The sequence below is a fragment of the Limulus polyphemus genome, unplaced genomic scaffold, assembly GCF_000517525.1.
Source record: "Limulus polyphemus unplaced genomic scaffold, Limulus_polyphemus-2.1.2 Scaffold1319, whole genome shotgun sequence".
Lineage (NCBI taxonomy): Eukaryota > Metazoa > Arthropoda > Merostomata > Xiphosura > Limulidae > Limulus > Limulus polyphemus.
The window spans coordinates 280662-287503 of record NW_013666929.1 but is presented as its reverse complement, the minus strand read 5'-3'; the positions used below and the strand labels follow the sequence as shown (position 1 = coordinate 287503).

Genomic DNA, 6842 nt, shown 5'->3' with positions numbered 1-6842 from the left:
AATTTCAAAACTGTCTTTGGTTGTCTTTATTCTTTTTAATAAATTTTTTATGACTTAAAAGTTTGGCAACGCTTGTTATTGCAGGGATGAACTAAGCGTGAGGGTTAATACTACAGAGGCCTGTCAGGAATAGAAGTTAATAAAATCTACTACTATTTTGAAGAGGTGGCTGGAAACTTTACCACTTCTGACAGAAATATACAATAGTGTTTAATTGATATGACACTTATTTTCTCATAAGTGAGAAATTCTCTTTTACCATTTTTCCATGTTAAAAATCAAATAAAGAAGAACAAAATATTTAAATAATTTTATTTCCTCACAAATACAAGTTACGCATATCTGTAGTTACTGTCTTCATAAATTCTGTTAGAATATCAGTGATAACAGTATTACATACATGTGTCAAAAAATACTTAATTCTTGGTTGGCAGTGTGTAGAAATGGATCATAGTTTGTCAGTACTAAACATTACTGTGTGTATTTCAACACTTAAGGATAATACTAAAGTAATATTTAAGAAGACTGAGAACTTAACTATACATGAAAAAAATCTTACTGAGAGGCTGTGACTTTCATAAATGGAGCACAGGGCATGGTTGGCTAGTGTGCCTCTGGTACATGGTTGATAGTTAACAATTCTTTGACACAATATGACTACTGCTAAAATTTATGCAATTTTGATGCAGAATTTGGTTGCTTATTGGTATGCAACACATGGCTAATCCTTTACTCAGCAAGATCACAGAGTTACACAAGAGCTCTTATTCTCATAAAACCAAACAATTGGAGGTTACTGTTATTAACAGTTTACAGATAGCCCTAAGTGTGATTGTTCACTTGCCATATGCCCGTTTATGTCTTTATTGTAACCTTAGGTCACCATTAGTATGTTAGAATTTACATTAACTTGTTACTAACCAAGAGAAAATAGTCTAATTTTTTGACAGTTATCTGATCTCAGGTCACTACTACTTTTACATATACTTTGAGCTCAGTATTAAACTAGCTACTAATCATAAATTAAGTCTGTTATTAATTCTTTTGACAGTTATTCTGTGGAGTAATTTCCTTTCATAGAGATTTGATGCTTATTTTTTTTTTTCCATTCTCTCGACAGGAAATTGCACCTTGGAATAAACATCTTAGCTAATTTTTGCACCAGGGTGTCACCCTTGTAATGAAAATGAAGTATGTTTTTATATGTTAAAGTACATGTGCTTGCTTAATGAATCTTATGATCCAGTTTTTTTTATAATTGCTATTTCCTTACCCAAGTCTGTAATGAGGATATGGTAAGCAAACTCTGTGATTAATCTCATTATGTTCATTAAGTGAACTCCAAATAATATTCTGCTTGGTATATTCATATTTTCAACTTTTTCTCAGTGTGCTTGTTTCATGAACAACCTATAATTAATCCGAAGTAATAATAAATCATGAATGCAATAGGTTTATTACTTGAATAGTTGGAATAATCAGAAACATTAATTTCATCAAGTTGATTATCTTTATGACATTCATTTTGTTAATAGTAATTTTGATTAATCAGTTGTCTTTTTATAACACTAATCAATGTAATTGATGCTCATAGGTAATCAATTTTATTGAGTTAATCACCCAACCCTAGCAGTGTGAGAAGTTGTACATATGGTTTATCTTCTAGTGTACAGTTGGTAAAATCTTCAGATGTGTCTTAAGCCAAATTAATTTCACACATACTTTTTGTCAATCATGATATATCAGTTTTACTACCAATGTGATTACAAAATCTCTCCTATACTTTCATAGGTAAGCTTCATTATTAACATTTGGTTATTGACAATTTTCATTTCATTTATCCTTATAATATAAATCTATGTGTATAAGTTTTAAATTGGTGAACTTTATTTGGATTACATTTTACCTTGCCTTAACATGGTTGTCACAGTATCGGGTAGAGCAGTAATTTGATATCAGTCACTGCCATTTTGTTAACATTGTTCCAATGGAAGGTTGCATGGAGCTGAAAGGTGATTTACAAGTATGATTTTTAATTGTTGACTATATTATTGAACCTACAGTGTAAATCTACTAATTTGTGACTGTGGTATCCAATTGTGTGAGAATGTTTTTATTTTCATTATTTAAAAATCACCAAAACCCCCTTTTCTTTATTTGTCATAAATTCTGCATCATTTTGATGAAAAAAAAGAAGACTTCTGTTTGACAAGGGCCCTTTGAAAACAAGTAACAATCATGAAAAAAAAGGGTGCAAACTTTCTTTCAAAGAGATTATTTAAAAAAAAAACCTCCTGTTGCTAAACGTTTTTGTTTTTTTTTAATTTGACCCAACTTGCATATGTTTCACAACATGCTTCAAACTCCAATTTAAGGAGGCATCAATCATTTCTAGGAAATACTAGGCTGTATATACAATTCTTAGTAGCAGCTGTAGAAAAATGGCACTTAATAGATGTCAATAGAGATATCTACAGTATGGGTATTTACCAGGAGTTATTGTATGATTCTTTTTTAAAGAAAGTTATGTCCTATTTACTTAAATATATCCATTATTTGGTGGACACACATTCTTTTGGTCCCTTTCAGTGAGGAAAGGAAGTAGTTGAGAGTAACAACTGGAATATTTTGAGCTCTGAGACACAGAAATTAGAAATAGTAATAGTGAAAGATTATAATATTCTTTCCAGAGGAGATAAGTATTATTTTGAGAGTAAAATTTAGTTATATTAAAATCTAAAAGTATTCAATCCTTATTATTACAGCATGTATATCTAAACCTAAAGTTTTGATATTATGCTTAATAGTAGAATATTAGGTTTAACTAGTTAGTTTTGCTTTTCTAACAGGGTAGCTGAACTTTTGAATGGATTGATTGCCTTCAAATGTGGTGGGTACAGAATATTTAAGATGAGGCTCAATAGATATTTAGATGATCAGGGCAAGATTTTATTATTTTAAAGGCCCTTGTTATTTATATCTTAACTAGATTCATGTATGGATAACATTTTTGGAGAAGTTTGTTAAATATGAATTTGAGTGGGCTAACTAATAACCCATTATAATAATGGACAGAAAGGTTGTAAATTTGATTTGCACTATTACTAATGTTAAATTTTCAATGATTGTTAAATCTATAATAGTACTTGTAGCTAAAAACTACTAGTCATTTTGAGGAATATTTAGGTTAATGGTTGAAATTTTAGAATGATGGTGGTCTACAAGGTGAGCAAAAAGTCTTGCCCCCCCCCAAAAAAAAAAAAAATAGAAATAGCATACTTGAAAGAACTAATTGTATGTTGACGTGACTAACAAAGGTTTGATTAATAATCCAAAATGTTTTGTCTGTTGGCCTTCATTTTCATGAGAGGATGATACACTTCCACATGTGTGACATCCTCCTTAGCATCTTAAGGTGACCTCAGTGAAACTTTGTTTTTGTTTCAAAGAGTTGGTTGTTTCATAAAAACTTTATTACTAAAATATAAACAAATTAAATAGTTAACATGAGCTTTAAATAAGGGGGAGTGCCCAGACTTTTTGCCCACTCTGTAGTTTAAAAGTTCAAAAGCATTTTACAATATAAAAGGAATCAGAGAATTAACTTTAAATAGTTGATACAGCACAGTTCACAATAATAAATTATTTTACAATATTGTAATAGCTCCTCAATTAATAATTAGTATGTATCTTATATTTTGGCTGATAATCCACTGCCATTTTTATGGAAGTGTGTTTATGGTTATAGTGACCATGGCTTTATCCTGGATCATCCTAAAAGGCTGATGAACTTCTCTTGTCAGAGGTGTTCCCTGATGAGGACTTGAATTAACTATTTGAATGCTTTCAATAGGGATATCTATTTTGCTTACTTTGATACTAGGTTGTGTTATCAGTTAGGTGGATGTAGATGGACTCTCATATCTTTCTTTGTATCTCATAATTGTAGTATTATACTTTATTATATGCCTTCTGTATCATTGTGGGCTATTCCATAATTTTGAACAAACCAACAATAAAAGGTAGAATTCAGGAGTATAACAGATGCACAGTACTGTGTTACCAATCCCATCTGCAATAACCCATCATGCCAGAGAAGACCATAGAGTAAAATAATATGAACATTTAAGAGGATAATTTATATATTGCACTGACAATCCATCTGCAATATAGCCCATCATTCCAGAGAAGACCATGCAGTATATGTTATATGAAAAGAATGGAATAGGAGACACGTTAACAAGAGTTAATATATTATTTTCACACCACTTAATAGAAATAAACTTGGTCAACCTAGTATCAAAATCAGAAAAACTTGGATTCAAGTTCTAGTGGGGGAGACCCTGGATGAGTGAATTGTGTGCACACCAGCCTTTCTATTAAGCAGATCCTTGATTGAATTGTACCCATGAACACTACAAAGACAGTCCATTCAGGACTGCCCTGAAGACAATAGCTCATTAACATCCAAAACATAGTATAAACTGGTTAGTAATTATTGCTAGTAAATAAAAAAACAAAAGTGACTAATAATTAGAATTAGTTGATTGTAAGGCTACTTAACATTACATCAGTGTTAGAAATAGGTTCACCCGTTAATGGTTGAAAAAACAACATTAATTTGTTTGAAGAGGAACAACTTTTCAAATTGTCTGGTTCTGTACATTAAAACAGATTCGTGCAATTATGAAAGTTTAGACAGTTTTGAGGTAAGCACAAATTGCATTACAGTAAATTCCACTTGGCTACTTTTTAACATTTTTCTCTTTGATGTCCAAGTATTAAAAGGTCTGAGTCTCTTAATTTTGCCTGCCTGAAGTAAGTATTTGTAAATTTTGAAGTTTTTTTATTATCCTTGTAAGACATACATGACTTATCCATTGAAACTTGCCCATAATTATAGCTTTTATGATTAATGCTACCAGATTATATTGTGTGATCTTAAGAATAATATAGTTATATCAAGGCTGAAGGTTGTCTAAGAATTGTTAGTGTTAAATTTTTAATTTGGAAAATTACAAAGCTAATTTTTCTAATATATGATATATTAGTATTTGATGATGGAAACATTATACTTGTTACAATGTGCAAACCTAATACTTAACATATTTCACTTTTTGTTACTTAGACCTTAGGGTCGATATTTTTTCTGTTCTTTATGTCAAATCACAACTAAAAAGTAGTTGTTTGATGATGTGAATATGCAGTTTAATTTTTGCATATTATCAACTACTTAACACACACAAGTATCACTCTTGCTTGATGTTGCAAACCAAAAAATAACCAGTTATATTCTCTTTATCATAACTGTTTTCTTCTAATGCATGTTTCATAGAATTACATAACTTATTTTTGTGAATGGTGGCCAATTTTACATACAAGTAGTTAAAGAAACTGAAAGAAAGGGCTAGAAAGATATTTCAATACTCAGTTGTGGCTTTTGTTGTATATGGAGGGTTTCTTTCATTTATAGTGTCCCATTTTTCAAATACCTACTGGCTCACACTAGATGATCTGTGAATTATTTCTGCATCAGATGATCTTTTATTATGTCCACTAGATGGTGTTTAATACTGCATATGACACATTAAATGTGTACACAAAAAATGACACTTAAAGTCTTGGTATTTGATTTTTCCTTTGTAAAGAAGTTAAGATAAAACTGAGATGTTCAGACATTTGGAAATTATATTTGTGCACAATATTTATTACTTAGTCTGTCTTGCAATTGTTAAAATAAAGAAATCATGATGCTGTTTCTATGGAGAACTGAAGTTGACCCAAAGCTTGCTTTATTATCAAACACCATTACATACATATGATGCAAGAAGTTTAAGATAGTTTCACATTTTAAGTAAATACAGATTTTTCTTATCACACAAATTCTTTGCTGGACATTCCCATTCTTTCTAATATTTAGAAGTTTTTTTGTGTCAGAAATTGAACCATCTTGATAATTGATATTCAATGTGTATACTTAATGATTTATGAATTTTATTTTTCACAAAAAGGCAAATAGTAATATTTTTATTTTTTTTCTAAATCATCAGAAATTTTGAAAAAGAATTGAAAATTCGGTGACATTATGATTTTTATTCTCAAATGCTTGAGTTAGATGGAAGTTATAACACAACTCGTTGTTGGGTGGTCCAATAGAAAATGTATATGATTAAAATATTGGGTTACCTTACAAGCTCATTGCTTGAACAATGGTCAAAACTATTTTCTTTCAATAGTATACTTAATTTTGGGACTTGCATTTATCCTGTCTTGAAATACAAGGCAGTTAACAATCCTAAGCAAAATTCTTTCTCTCTCTAAAGGAAAATAGATTTAGAAGACTGAAAGCAGGGAGTTACAAGAAGAACGTTTTTTTATCGTACAAGACAAGAAGCTATTGAGAAAAGGTCAACTGTGTGTTTGAGACCACTTTTTCTTTGAAAACAAAGGTAAACGAAAGCTTGGTTATTTACAAAGGCATCGGTCTGTTCTTGAATCTGCCCCATCTTTGCGTCGCTATTTCCTATCTCAATTTTTGTTTTGTAAAGGTTTAATAAAAATACAAGAGCAAAACCTAGTCAACTCTGCTAAAAGAGCAATTCCACATTTTTTTGTCACACCTAAGAGTACAACTTGTCCAAGAGAATTGGGTAAAGGATTTCTCAAGGAGAATACCAAATCAGCTAAGACTGGTGTTGGCATTACATTTTACTTCATGTCTTTGTGGTTTTCATTTGTGAACAATTGTCAAAGATTTTAAAGTAGTAGCACTATTAAGCAACACAACTAAGTTTTAAACATGGCTGGAGACGGCTTGAATGGGGTAATGAAGAAAAACTTAT

At 30.6% G+C, this 6842-nt stretch overlaps 1 protein-coding gene across 3 annotated transcripts in view; it reads left to right on the top strand.

The window, feature by feature from the left end:
- Positions 1-6842, top strand: part of LOC106463080 (RNA-binding protein 12-like) — a 62475-nt gene that overhangs the window by 9398 nt on the left and 46235 nt on the right. For all 3 annotated transcript variants that reach the window (XR_002611410.1, XR_001291029.2, XM_022390487.1), the window contains exon 2: positions 6324-6449. The gene's annotated coding sequence lies outside the window, so the exon portion shown is untranslated. The remainder of the gene's footprint in view (positions 1-6323; positions 6450-6842) is intronic.